The sequence below is a fragment of the Trachypithecus francoisi genome, unplaced genomic scaffold (assembly GCF_009764315.1).
Source record: "Trachypithecus francoisi isolate TF-2019V2 unplaced genomic scaffold, Tfra_2.0 Lachesis_group2, whole genome shotgun sequence".
Lineage (NCBI taxonomy): Eukaryota > Metazoa > Chordata > Mammalia > Primates > Cercopithecidae > Trachypithecus > Trachypithecus francoisi.
In genome coordinates, this window is record NW_022681465.1 from 125,480,100 (window position 1) to 125,493,382 (window position 13,283).

The window sequence follows — 13,283 nt, forward strand, 5'->3', positions numbered from 1 at the left end:
ATAGACAAAAAGACTTAAAATCAGTAAACACAATCTAGATAGAAATATTACAACCTCATCTTTTATGTCACTTAAATAATTAAAACGCTTCTCATTGAATAATGAAGTTATTTAAGGAGAAACATCAGAAAAGCATCCAGCCGGCAGATCTAACTGCTTTTGCCTCGAGTGACATGTTCCCAGCAGTGAGTTATATTATGCCTTCATAAAATGTGTTCTGTCATTTTTTTCAGTGCTGTTATTTTTGGCGGATAGTAAGAAAAAGTATCTATCTATGGCGTATGAAAGCTCTGGATAAAAATAAGGAAGTGAGTGATTCCTGACGCAGGTGAAGCCTTCCAACACCTTGAAGCAAAACCTGTCCAAACTAGAGGAGTGAAAGTAGCACTTATACGTAGAAATCTACAAATGCAGGGATTTTAACCCTGAAACATGGGTTTTGCCTCTTCATATATATTTTCAACGGAAATTGCAACTAGATTAAGGGCATGATCATAGAGTGAGATTTTTGCCCTAGGTTAGCATTTTTACACAATATTTTATATTATTATTATTTTTTTTTTTGTGAGATGGAGTCTCGCTCTGTCACCCAGGCTGGAGTGCAGTGGCACGATCTCGGCTCACTCCAATTTCCACCTCCTGGTGTTCAGGCCATTCTCCTGCCTCAGCCTCCCGACCGAGTAGCTGGGACTACAGACGCCCGTCACCACGCCCAGCTAATGTTTTATGATTTTTAGTAGAGACGGCGTTTCACTGTGTTAGCCAGGATGGTCTTGATTTCCTGACCTCGTGATCCGCCTGCCTCGGCCTCCCAAAGTGCTGGGCTTACAGGCGTGAGCCACCACGCCTGGCTTTATACAATATTTTAATAGGTGCCTTCTAAAGGAGCTTTCATGATGAACTAAGTTTGAAAAACACTAGGTTAACAAATTTAAGTAGATTTCACCTCATTTTCCATCCAGCCTCCCCACTGCCCAATGGTAGAGCTATTGCTGACTACTATCTGTTTTCCCTTTCTGTCTTAATAGTTGGGCATAGACTCAAGTTACACTACATCTCTCAGCCTCCGTTGCAGTTAGGGGTGACTGTAGGACTAATTTCTTCCCAATGGAATGTAAGTCAATGTGAGATATGTTAATTAATATTAACATTAATTAATGCATTCCCTGCTCTGTCTTCCTGCATCATAGCTCTTTAGTCAATCATTGTTTATAGTTGAAGTTTTTGCCTTGTTCTTTCAGAATAAACTCCCAACTACTCTCACCTCCTCTGACCGGCCAAAGAATACCCACATGCTTGCAAAATAGTTGGTTTGTCACAAGTGTTTTCTTGGCCCCTGAAACTTCCCCTGAGGATGCCTTCGTAAGCTCTCAGACTTCCTGCTGACTGCATGAAAATACCTTAGGTTTATCCAGGAAGCCCTCTTTTGAAAATGGGAGAACTGCTGTCATTTTGGGTCCTAGAATTATTCCATAGAGAAACAGAACTTTATTTATTAACTTAAAACAGCCATCTAGAGTCACTTTGCCAGAGTTCCAATCCTCTCTCCTCCACTCTGCACACGATTTTTCAAAATCTGAAAAATTCAGTGGTGAATAATGAGGTTTTAGATTTCAAAAGTGGACGCTTGAGGTCTCTCTTAGGGAAAACACATGTGTGACAAAACAACTATTTTAATTTGCAAGCTTGTGGGTATCATTTGGTAGGTCAGGGGAGGTGAGAGTAGATGGGGGTTCATTCTGAAAGAACAGGGGAAAAACTTACACTGTAAACAATGATTGACTACAGAATTGTGATACAGAGCCTGGCACGTGGCTCACGCCTGTAATCCTAGCACTTTGGGAGGCCAAGACAGGTAGATTGCTTGAGCTCAGGAGTTTCAGACCAGCCTGGGCAACATGGTGAAACCCTATCTCTACAAAAAATACAAAAATTAGCCAGGCATGGTGGCTCACACCTGTACTTCCAGCTACTTGTAGGGCTGAGGTAGGAGGATCCCTTAAGCCCAGGAGTTGGAGGTTGTAGTGAGCTGAGATCACGCCACTGCATCCAGCCTGGGTGACAGAGTAAGACCCTGTCTAAGAAAAAAATAAAAAAAAGAGTTGTGATGCAGGAAGACAGAGCAGGGCGTGAGGAGAGAGGCCATTACAGTCACCTTGCCTGGGAAAGACCACAGTTAGTTGGCTTTGAGAGATGGGCTGGTGTCTGTTGGAGTGGACTCCCTCCACAGTCACCAATAGGGAACTGTAGAGAAACCTATCAATGATCAGAGTGAGTCCTTTGCCATTCAAAACACCACTCCCATTTTGCCTGTGCTCAAGGGCATGCCTGTTGCCCTCCCTTTGCCCATCCTCTAGGAGCATTCCCCTCCACAGCCATCTCCACTGTTCCCTAGGATCTTCTTGAGGAGTAACTTTGCCAATTCTTTCTTAGCCCTTTTGTCTGCATTATGATCGTAAAATATTCAGAAATCTTGCAAGCCACTTGTTAAACATCAGTAGCCTGTAATCAGTCATGGTGGAATATTTACCCCATGAACACTGGCAAAGCTACCAATACCCTTGCCTGTGAGCTCCATGATATAGGCAGTAGAGACATGGCCTGGGGAGACCATGGAAACGAAGGAAAAACCCTCATCACTGCAATTAGACAGTACAAAACTGAACATAAACAGTTGATATCTCCCATACTATGAATGTCACCTACTCACCACCAATGATTATTCATTGAGTACTGTAATATATTAAGTTCTGGGATTATGAATACATTCTAGCAAAAAATAAATGTTACCTATAAGATGCTTTTTACCACTTAAATCCCTTGGGAGGAAATATTTTGAGTCTTGTGATTTCAAATAAAATGAAAACACAATAAACTAAAATAGTCTATTTCTAGTAATTATGATACTTGGTTAAAAATATGAAGAATATACTTACATAGTTGGGAGACAAGAAATAATCTGATCTCCATAGTGCATAATTGCCCTACCATGAAATCAGGATTTTCTTTCCCTCTGTCTTTGAAACTATTCAAGCAAAAGACCATTAATAGCCTGATGATCCTGCAAAACATGTTTACCTCAGGAAAATTATTGGGCAATATGGAAACCACAGGAGTGGATTAGGCTGCCCACTCAAACGCTCTATGTCGTCTTCAATTTAAGGTTTGATGAATCAGAGCTGAAAAATGTGATCCCCCCACCTGTTTCTATGAAAAAGTCAAGTAGCAAAAAGTCTCTGAACATTATTTCTCTAGTTTCTTATTAATAACATGACACTACTGTAAATTTTAGAAGTTGTGCTCCCCACGACCTCCCAAAGGTCGTTTGTAACTACATCTCCTATGAAGTATGAACCCTTGCCTTTCACAGAATAAAGTTGATCTGCTGACAGTAATGAGACAAATATGTATTAGCTTCATGCCTCGGAAACTGTAGTGCCCCTAGTGAATCCTTGACATTTACTGTGTGCAATTTCCCTTGGTGTAAAACGCAGTCTAAAAAACAACTAGAACGCATGAACATGCTGGCAATAGCTATGTCAGCCAAGAACTGACTCATTTAAACGAAGTTATAACCTATTCCTTGAGTACTGAGTAGGATATGTGAATAAAATAGCAGTAGATACTTGGATGAGACGTTTAATGCAAAATCATGCTTTAACAACAGTTTCTTTTTATTTAAATCAGGACCTCATCATTTAAAAAAAAATCTAGCTTTTAGGAATGTGATTTTCGTACACATCAGGATTTAATAAGCTAAATCTGATACCATTACTCTTCAACACTTAGAAGAAAATCTAAAATCCAAGCCCTTTCAAGGTGCTCTGTGATTTAACTGTTGTGTACCTCATCCAAGTTATTTTTCCACCACTGTCTGTTGTCATGTCATATTCTGGTCTTCTTGCTCTCTGGCTCTGAGACGCCAAGCCCAGCCAGCCTCCAGAGTTTGGCATTTGACAGTCCTTGTCTTGCAGTGTTCCTTCACACCATTAATAGGCTGCATACCTGGACCCTTTTCCTCCTTGCGAGCATAGCTAAAATTTCTCCTTCTCAGAAAGACTTTCCTTGACCACTCAACAAATTTGGTCATGGTCACTCATTCTTTATCACATTACTCTGTTTTTACATTTCTCATATCATGGTATATTTTTTGCCTCCCTTTATTACAATAGAAAATGAGTTCTAGACAGTAGTAGGCCTTGTCTGTCATTTGGGTGATTAAAAAGTTGTCCCAGTCTTTACATTTTGAGAATGTTCTGTTTTCTACTGAGCATGGGTGTTTGGAAATGCTTTGAAAAGTACTTCCAAAATCTTTGCAATGGATCACAGAATCTATGAAAATTCGAATCCAGAAAGATTATCTACTCCAAAGGCATAGTTTTAAAGTTGAAAATGTGGAATTGAGATAGTAAACTTAGACCCTTATTTCTGGCTCCCATTTCAAACCCGTCTCTGACATATTAGAATCTATTATGAAGACTTAACTGTAAATAGGCCTTAACAAAAAATTTCAGAAGTTTTGTCCAAAATTATCAAAATGTTTGAAAATTAGATGTAACTTAGTTTTTGAAATTCTGATGAAAATCTGAATCTTTCTTGTAGAGCAAAAACCTTTTGCTTAGGTATAAAAATTTCCCACAGTTTTAGCGGTCTCATGTACGATTCTCTAAATTGTTTTCATTCTCATTTTCAAAGATCTACATGAAAAACGTATTCATTCATTTATTCAGTCATACCTTAATGCTTGTGAACCACTTTAATAGTCAAAACAGGGAATAAGAACTCAAGAACACAAAAAGTTTCCCAACAAATTGAACGAAAAAGAATGACATGTAAGTGATTATTAAACAACAAACACCACAGAGATGTCACAAAAATGATCATCTTCATAAAGCATGAAGATACATTTTTTTCTGAATGGCTACTGTGTCAGAAAGTTTGACAGGTGGATTTCTAATTCTCACATTTTCCCTGAAAACTAGGAATTGTTATTTTTATTTTATAGGCAAACACCCCTGAGATTAGTGAGGTGACAAGCAAACAAAAAAACTTTGTCCAAAGTCACACAGTTCATTATTGAAAAGCTGGGAATCTGACTCCAAAGACCATAATTTTCATCTTTATTCCATGTGCACAGAAGCCTATGGAACATTTAGGAATGGATGAGTTTAGTATATGGAGTCCCACACAATCCACAATTTTTGGCCAGATTCTCTGAATGCCTTTCTCGCTTATGAGCTATAATGTGTGCAGGCTAACTTTGGTGCATGTCATTGCTGTAGGCAGAAATTATGTGAAATAGATGTTCATATAGCTCAAATTGGCATGTGTCTTTCATTATTTAAAACAAAACTGAATTATTAAAAATAAGTTTTACAGAATAAATGCAAGCATCATGTGTTCAAAATGGTAAAAATCAAAATGCAGAGGGATAAGGATGATAAAAAGTCATCTTCGGTGATAAAAGGTTTTGGACAGAAATCACTAGGAGTTCCACCATGGTTTAGATGAATGGAGAGAGATAAATTCAGACAAATGCAATCCTGAGGGCTTTACTAGGATCAAGGTTGATCAGCCACTGTATACAATGATGTGTACTAGAAGAGTTCCATTTTGAAGCCTCAGGGAATTCTTCTGAATGGGTGGTGGTCATGCCTACCAGTTGTTAATTATTTTAAAAACTGCCCTGACTTAGCACCTTAAAAGGGGGAATTCAAAAGGAACAAGACATGTTTTAAGCACAGATGTTTTAGGTATTATGTTAGCTACTTCCTACATTGAATCTCTTACTGTCTATCTACAAGGTAGCGGTCCTTATTTAGATTTTATAGATTTGGAGAAGAGGCTTAGAATTGAAATTCTTTGCCTAAGATTAAGCGACAAATATTTGTATAGGTCCCTTCTTTTTTTTACTTAGCTACCTAGCATTCATTCTTCTTTCTTCTAGTAGCAGTACACTATATTTCCTTGGTAAACCATCTCTTTCAAAAATGTGAGTCCATACTCTATTCTAGGCTTGAGGGATGTCCAAACAAGTGTATTCTTTCTCTGGACATAGTAAAACCTTTGTAAAGGATCATGACCCCAGTCAAGAAAATTCAGAATCCAAAGGGAACTTTTACCTGAAAGACTGGGAAAGAGACACGCTCTTTTTTGCCGGAAAGAGAGCTTTGAGGATATAAGTCTGATACTAGTGGAAGCCAACATAAGAGGAGTGTCTGTTTCAAAATATACTAGGAAACAGAACATATGGATAGAGAACAAATCTTTTAGATCTTATGTTCATATGTACCTGAAGTCATAAACCTTTCTCTGAATTTTTCAATTCCACTGACCAATACAATCACTTATTTGCTTAAGCCACATGGATTGGGATTTTCTATTACACACAGAAGCATCCTTGGAAAACTTTGGAGGCATTTTTGGTTGTCAGTACAATATGAGGGTTCTACTAGCATGTCACAGGAAAGGATCAGGGATTCTTAATATTCTGTAAAGTTGTAGAAAAATTCTACAAAGAAAAAAATTGTTAAACCCCAAATGCCAATATTGCCCCTTAGAGAAACACTGGTTGCTGAGAAGTGTGTTACTTGGAGGAAATCTTGCACATAGCCTGCATATAAATGAAAACATATGCATAAAGTTTAGGAGATAATAAGAATACCAATAAGATCTCATTGGGGCTTATATGTGGCAGTAGGAAAGTACAGCTAGAAAAGCTCTGCTGTTGACAGTATGTAAAAGGTATGCATTTGTAGTTTATCTCAAGGTAATGGTGAACCATGGAAGGTTCTAGAGCAGGATGGTAATGTGATAAAAAGCGTGTTATAAGATGACTAATTTGGGAAAAGTATATTGGGTAAATTACAAAGTAGAAAGAAAGGAGGCAGAAAGACTGAGTAGGCTTAAGACCTACTCAATAGGTCTTTATAGATGAAAGAATGTACTGACTTCTCTCAGTTTTTGTTGTTGCTTCCTCAGCATATTAAGATTAGCTATAAAATAAGAGTACAATAAGAAATCAGCCTTTTTGGCAATGTATGTATGTATGTATGTGTGTGTGCCTGTGTGATGGCTAAAGACCAAATACAGGCTATGACCAAAAACAGAAAACTACTACCATCATGATATAAAGTGTGTTTCTGGTTCTTCTGTAAACAAGAGCCATCTTCTTTGCCTAGGCAAGATCATTTTTATTTGATTAGAACCACACAGCTGTGAAATGACTGAATATGATTTGGATAACCTCACACATCAGGCATTAATCCAAGTTTGAACTTTAAGAAGAATATACTTTATACAAATTACGTAGAGTGAGACAAACTATGATATATTTAGTAAGCATGCATTTGTAAAAATATGTATTTTCATTTCTGCCGGTACAGAAAATAAATAGCTTGTTTAGTTTTTCCTAATTGGTAAAGTGATACAACACTTATCTGTGATATTTGTTGACTTTGAGATTCATATTCTTCAGACTTTCCTCCATGGTGTATGCTTTGTTTTTGATAATCAGTATTTTATCTACCAGAAAATGTGTTCATTGTCAGCAACAGGCCTACCATGTAATTGAAACACAAAACTGGAAGATGACATTTCGTTTTGTTTCTGGGAAGTTCAATTATTGAAACTGTAATATTATGCCAGATAGTTAACTAATCATATTGATACTTCTAATTCACTGACTATTTTTGTCTTCACTTTCCTTCCCCCAAAATTGTTACATTGAAATCCGAAATGCAATTGTGGCTGTATTTGGAGATGTTGCCTCTAAGGAAGTAATTAAGATTAAAAAGAGGTCAGAAGAGTGGGGCCCTGATCCAATAGGAATCGTGTCTGTATAAAAAGAGACATGACAGAACTTACACGTGTTCTCTGTCTCCCTCTCTGTGCGCACACAATCGGGGTGGCCGAGTCAGGATACAATGAGAAGACAGTCAGGGAGAGGGCCCTCGCCAGGAAGCAAATGAGTTGACAACTTGAGCTGGAACTTCTTGCCTTCATAACCATGAGAAAATAAGCCACCGAGTCTATCCTGTTTCGGCATTTGATTATGGCATCCTGAGCAGACTAATACAATCATCTTACAAAAAATGTGGCAAATTAAAGAAAAAAGATCAGGAAAGAGTAAAGAAACAAAGTAACTTCTGTGGTCAGTTCTTACAATAAATTGCATAAGGAGATAAATTATTCATTCTGTGACCAAGAAAATATGGAACAAATAAAGAATTATTACCAATATTGAACACTAGGTAAGAAAACTGTCCCTACTAGAGAAGGATTAATTTCCTAAGAACTTTCTGCCTCTAATAAGAATGTATAACAGTTGTTATATATATATATATCTTGTTACAAGATATATTTTATTCTATTATTATTTATTTTATTATATCTTTATGTTATTATTTTTCCTCCTACTGGTTTCCAAACTCTTTGAAGCCAGTAACTCTGTTGTGTGTCTGTATTTATATCCACAGCTTTATCTATGTCTAATAAAGGCTTGATGACAGTCCTTGGTTTACATTTCATGAATATATATTGATTGATTCATAGATTTAAAAGATAGCCTATCACATCATATTTTTATTATCCATTTTCTTGCCCATATCCCTACCAGACTACAAATTCCTTGAGAGCAGAAACTGTGTTTTTTTTGTCATGTAGTAGGTATTCAATAAATAGCTACTGAGTGTAAATAAATGACATAATAAATCAAACTGAAAACAGGAAGCTGTGAGTTGAGTGTAAGAGGCTTCTTTCTTGAATGGAAATTAATTGTGGAAATGTCTCTGCAGTGGGAAGCCACTGTCATTGGGGACTTTCACAGGAAGCTTGGAGAATGCTAAAAACTAACAAACGTGCTGGAGGAGACTAAAAACTAAGATTCCATGTTGAGGAGGCTTTGAAACAGATAACTTCCTTTGTGTATTATAGAATCATATACATTTAGAATAAAATAAATTAACACTGAAATGCAAAGAAAGTATACATACACACATGCATTCATAAATATATACATACACACATACACACACAAAAGAAGCTTATTGCTTCTCTGTCTATGTGTACACAGACAAGAAGCAATACAAAGAAGGAAGCTCATTGCCCTTATTTTGAAGCATTTACACAACATAAAGATTCCTGTTTAATCTATTGAAAATACCTCAGAATGCTAAAGGAAAGGTTGTTTTACAGCTCAGGAGTCTATAAAGGTTCTGACAAATACTCTTTCCTTTTCAATTGTCCAACATACCCAATGCCTGACCTTTGTCCACCTGGAAGCATCTGTTCCTTGACTGTTTTGATCAGAGTATACTAACAAAGATAAACACAGCTAATTGCCTTCTCTACTGCAGTAGAAGCTAGTTAAAGACAACAGTAACAGCAAAACCATGAGACACCTCAGAGCCCACATCACCCAGTGCTTTAGAAAATTTTCAAGGGCAAATGTACTTGGCATTGAATTTAGGTTTGAATGGAGGCAACTTCTCTCTCCTGAGTGGTAGCTTTAAAGAATAATTAGAAAGCACTGAAATAAAAATTTTGTTTTCTAAAATCCTAGATTTGGTCATGCAACATGATGTCAGTATGAGTGGAAAACAGTTTACTTTAAAGGAAAAAAAAAAAAAAGAGAGAGTATGAAGAACTGAAATGAGAGATTCGAGTGAATGAAGGAGGGGAAAAGGAGGAAAGAAAGAAAACAGCAAAAATCAAGATTCTGTTAGAGTATGCCAAAGGTCAAATTATGTTTAATAACCTTTCTAATTTTATGAGGTATAAATATGATGATAGTTATGTCATGACATCATTTAGCCCTAGAATTGAAGGAGTGCTTGGTCATTTAGATAATGGAGCTGAGGATGGTAACAGGATGAAACGGATAGTGCAGGGTGACAGGTTAGTTCTTTTAGGATCATAGGCTTCTTCCTAGTGCTGCATAAAAGGGATTATTATATTGGCTTTCAGAAGTATCTTGACATTTCCATTAAAATCATGATTTTGACAGGTTTATGTATTCAGCCCTTTTCATTTGCATGGGATTGAAACTTGACATTAAAAATCCTCAGACCAAATGCATTTTAAACATCACGCATACTTGCATATTTATGTATGCACACAGTAAATGCAACATGTAAGCCTACACAATATATATCAAGTTTTAATAGGTCTTATACTTTATAGCTTTTACTGAATTCCTCATTGCCTTGGGAAGTGTTACATAATCTACCTAAAAGATGAAAAATACTTGAAGAGTTGAATGAATGTGGTCTGCATGAAAAGCTGTATTTTTGGTAGCAACCAGGATACTTGCTGCTTAATAAGTTAAGTATTCTAGGCTTTCAGTACAACTCATTTTATTTGGTGAAGGCTTTTATATATTTTAATGTATTATCACTATTTTTTCATACCTTTTGGCTTTTATTTTTCAAGGGCTGTGCAATTTCATTTAAAAGCATCACATTTTATTCATTGAAAGTCCCCAGCATAGACTTATTATTATCTCTTATTAAGTAAAATTGGGCTTTCTTTACTGTGTTCTATGCCCTTACTATTCAAACAGTTTTCAAAGGACCAGCAACACTGGCACCACCTGGGAGCTTGTTGGAAATGCAGAGTCTCAGGCTCCACACCTGACCTACCCAAATCAGAGTTTTCCTTCTAGCAGGATGCCGAGGTAATTCCCAGGCACATTAAAGTTTGAAACGCTGTGGTCTAAACAATACTCAAAAGAAAAATAAGCAAAAACTCTGTAAAATATTCTTAGATTTTTCTCTTTTTAAATTATCAATATATTTAGAAATAATCAATTACCAAAACTTTCAACCTTTTACGGGAAGCTTGATGTAATGTGCAGATGTCTCAAAACCTTGATAGTTTAGCATGCCATTTCTACTGCTGTTAATGTTCTCTGTAGCAGGAGTGACAAACTGGTCCCTGAGCCAAATCGGGATCATAGCCTGTTTTCATATAGCCTGTGAGCTAAGAAAAACTTAAACACTCTTAAATGACTGAGAAAAGTCAAAGAGTATTTCATAACACAAATACTATATAACATTCAAATTTCAAAGTCTATAAATGAAGTTTTAGACAATTTATTATCTACGGCCATAATGTCACAGTTGACTAGTTATAACAGAGAACATAAATCCTGCAAAGACAAAAATATTTATCATTTGGCCCTTTAAGGAAAATAAAAGTGGAACCCCACTCTAAAATATAGATCTGTGTGTGTGTGACATGTGACAATACTATTAAGTATGAACCCACTCTGTTAAACAAAATTATTCAATGTTCTTTAGAAATCTGGACACTTAAGCTAGGTGAATAGAGAAATAAACACATAAATCTGAAATTATTATTATTATTATTGTTATTATTATTTTTTGAGATGAAGTCTTGCTCTATTGCCCAGGCTGGAGTGCAGTAGCGCAATCTCGGCTCACTGCAAGCTCTGCCTCCCGGGTTCATGCCATTCTCCTGCCTCAGTCTCCCGAGTAGCTGGGACTACAGGCACCTGCCACCATGCCTGGCTATTTTTTTTTTTTTTTTTTTTTTGTATTTTTAGTAGAGACGGGGTTTCACTGTGTTAGCCAGGATGATCTCGATCTCCTGATCTCGTGATCCGCCTGCCTTGGCCTCCCAAAGTGCTGGGATTACAGGCGTGAGCCACCGCGCCCGGCCTGAAATTATTTTTATTCTGCTTTGAGATCAGTAAATGAAAAGTTTTGTATCATAAACATCCATAATATATTATATTGCTAAGCTTTTAGATTAGTGCATGTCTTAGTCTGTTTTGGGCTATTATAACAACATATCTGAGAACAGACAACTTATAATAAACAGAACTGTATCAGCTGACAGTCCTAAAGGCTGGGAAGTTCAACTTGAAGATGCTAGCATCCAGCAGGGGCCTTCTGGCTGCATCATCACATGGAGGAAGGCAAGAGGGTGAGAGAGTAAGAAGGGGTTGAACTCACCCTTTTACAACAGCACCACTCCCACCCTACCCATGGTGGTGGAGTCCTCACGGCCTAAGCAGCAATTAATGGTCTCATCTATTAACATAACACTGCTACAATAGCAATTAAATTTTAACATCTATTTTGGAGGAGACCAACATTCAAACTGCAGCATTATATAATTACTTTAGAATGATGTTTAACTGCTATGGCCACAATTTAGGAGGGTAATATGCTAGGAAGCCTTGTGGATGCAAAATTTACTTTGTATCAACTTGAGTTTTTAAAATGAGGACAAAGCTCCTGTGAATCATTCTTCAGAACCTCTGATGTTTCTTGTTTAGTGTGGCTTTTTGATTTTTTTTTTTCAGAGTGGACATCTCCAAATTGACCACATCTACAAAGATTTGACAAATCCCTTCCAGGGCGTGGTCACAAAAATAAAATAGATAGAAACTGTTGCTGAGTAGCACATATCTGTCACAGAGGCCCTGAGTCTTACTCTAAAGGAAGAAGAGATAGCAGTGGTTCAGGCAGTTGTATGTAAAATACTATAGCAGATTACAAGACAGCAGTGATGGGACTTGAAAAAGACAGAACTAGACTGCAATCTATGATTTAGGGAAAGGACAGAGGATCTCAAAAGCCTGTGAAGGCATTACCGTAATATGGGAGAATAAAATGATGGCCTTCAAAATGATGACTCTGAGTTATGGAGGAAAGAGATACTTAGAGTACTTAGTACTCTCTGTTTAACATAATAATCATCATCATAAAACAATGTCATGGTTGACACTGTCACTGTGAATCTTTATAAGAATTGAAATCCACACTAGAAAAAGCAAATGTGCAAAGCAATGAGACTTATTAAAAAAGGTTAATCAGACCAAGTGCATGGCTCATGTCTGTAATCCCAGCACTTTGAGAAGCCAAGGTGGGAGGATGCTTGAGCTCAGGAGTTCAAGACCAACCTGGGCAACACAGGGAGAGCCTGTCTCTAAAAAAACTTTTTTTAAATAAGCTGGGCATGATGGCATGGACCTGTGGTCCTGGCTACTTGGGGGACTGAGGTGGGAGGGTCACTTAGGGTCACTTGAGCCTGCGAGATTGAGGCCATGGTGAGCTATGATCATACCACTGCATTCTTGCACAGGGTGAGAGTAAGACCCTGTCTCAAAAAAAAAAAAAAAAAAAAAAAAAAAAAAAAAGAGGGTTAATCATGTTTTAATCATCTTTTAAAAACAAGAAACATACCCAGAAACAGATTCCCAGTCACCTATGGGGTCTTTACATAGTTCTTCAATAATGCATAGTATATGTCTC